Source organism: Triticum aestivum, chromosome 6B (genome assembly GCF_018294505.1).
Source record: "Triticum aestivum cultivar Chinese Spring chromosome 6B, IWGSC CS RefSeq v2.1, whole genome shotgun sequence".
NCBI classification, from domain to species: Eukaryota; Viridiplantae; Streptophyta; class Magnoliopsida; order Poales; family Poaceae; genus Triticum; species Triticum aestivum.
In genome coordinates this window covers 164,908,051-164,910,397 of record NC_057810.1, presented here as the reverse complement: position 1 = coordinate 164,910,397, position 2,347 = coordinate 164,908,051, and positions in this window count along the sequence as shown.

Sequence of the window (2,347 nt, the reverse complement as noted above, 5' to 3'; positions counted from 1 at the left end):
GTTAGCTATTACTGCATTTCATGATTATGAAATCTGGAAAATGGATGTCAAAACTGCATTCCTGAATGGATTTCTGGAAGAAGAGTTGTATATGATGCAACCAGAAGGTTTTTTTGATCCAAAAGGAGCTAACAAAGTGTGCAAGCTCCAGCGATCCATTTATGGACTGGTGCAAGCATCTCGGAGTTGGAATAAACGCTTTGATAGTGTGATCAAAGCATATGGTTTTATACAGACTTTTGGAGAAGCCTGTATTTACAAGAAAGTGAGTGGGAGCTCTGTAGCATTCCTGATATTATATGTAGATGACATATTATTAATTGGAAATGATATAGAATTTCTGAATAGCATAAAGGGATACTTGAATAAAAGTTTTTCAATGAAAGACCTCGGTGAAGCTGCTTACATATTGGGCATCAAGATTTATAGAGATAGATCAAGACGCTTAATAGGACTTTCACAAAGCACATACCTTGATAAAATTTTGAAAAAGTTCAAAATGGATCAGGCAAAGAAAGGGTTCTTGCCCGTGCTTCAAGGTGTGAAGTTGAGTCAAACTCAATGTCCGACCACAGCAGAAGATAGAGAGAAAATGAAAGATGTTCCCTATGCTTCAGCCATAGGCTCTATCATGTATGCAATGCTGTGTACCAGACCTGACGTATGCTTAGCAATAAGCTTGGCAGGAAGGTACCAAAGTAATCCAGGAGTGGATCACTGGACAGCGGTCAAGAACATCCTGAAATACCTGAAAAGGACTAAGGATATGTTTCTCGTATATGGAGGTGACAAAGAGCTAGTCGTAAATGATTACGTTGATGCAAGCTTTGACACTGATCCGGACGATTCTAAATCGCAAACCGGATATGTATTTTTTTTAAACGGTGGAGCTGTAAGTTGGTGCAGTTCTAAACAAAGCGTTGTGGCGGGATCTACATGTGAAGCGGAGTACATAGCTGCTTCGGAAGCAGCAAATGAAGGAGTCTGGATGAACGAGTTCATTTCCGATCTAGGTGTCATACCTAGCGCATCGGGACCAATGAAGATCTTCTATGACAATACTGGTGCAATTGCCTTGGCAAAGGAATCCAGATTTCACAAGAGGACCAAGAACATCAAGAGACGCTTCAATTCCATACGGGACCAAGTCCAAGTGGGAGACATAGAAATTTGCAAGATACATACGGATCTGAATGTTGCAGACCCATTGACTAAGCCTCTCTCACGAGCAAAACATGATCAGCACAAAGACTCCATGGGTGTTAGAATCATTACCATGTAATCTAGATTATTGACTCTAGTGCAAGTGGGAGACTCAAGGAAATATGCCCTAGAGGCAATAATAAAGTTATTATTTATTTCCTCATATCATGATAAATGTTTATTATTCATGCTAGAATTGTATTAACCGGAAACATAATACATGTGTGAATACATAGACAAACATAACGTCACTAGTATGCCTCTACTTGACTAGCTCATTAATCAAAGATGGTTATGTTTCCTAACCATAGGCATGTGTTGTCATTTGATTAATGGGATCACATCATTAGGAGAATGATGTGATTGACATGACCCATTCCGTTAGCCTAGCACTTGATCGTTTAGTATATTGCTATTGCTTTCTTCATGACTTATACATGTTCCTGAAACTATGAGATTATGCAACTCCCATTTACCGGAGGAACACTTTGGGTACTACCAAACGTCACAACGTAACTGGGTGATTATAAAGGAGTACTACAGGTGTCTCCGAAGATACATGTTGAGTTGGCGTATTTCGAGATTAGGTTTTGTCACTCCGATTGTCGGAGAGGTATCTCTGGGCCCTCTCGGTAATGCACATCACTATAAGCCTTGCAAGCAATGTGACCAATGAGTTGGTTACGGAATGATGCATTACGTAACGAGTAAAGAGACTTGCCGGTAACGAGATTGAACTAGGTATTGGATACCGACGATCAAATCTCGGGCAAGTAACATACCGATGACAAAGGGAACAACGTATGTTGTTATGCGGTTTGACCGATAAAGATCTTCGTAGAATATGTAGGAACCAATATTGGCATCCAGGTTCCGCTATTGGTTATTGACTGAGAATAGTTCTAGGTCATGTCTACATAGTTCTCGAACCCGTAGGGTCCGCACGCTTAACGTTACGATGACAGTTTTATTATGAGTTTATAAGTTTTTATGTACCGAAGTTTGTTCGGAGTCCCAGATGTGATCACGGACATGACGAGGAGTCTCGAAATGGTCGAGACATATAGATTGATATATTGGACGACTATATTCGGACACCGGAAGTGTTCCGGACGTTTTCGGAGAAAACCGGAGTGCCAGAGGG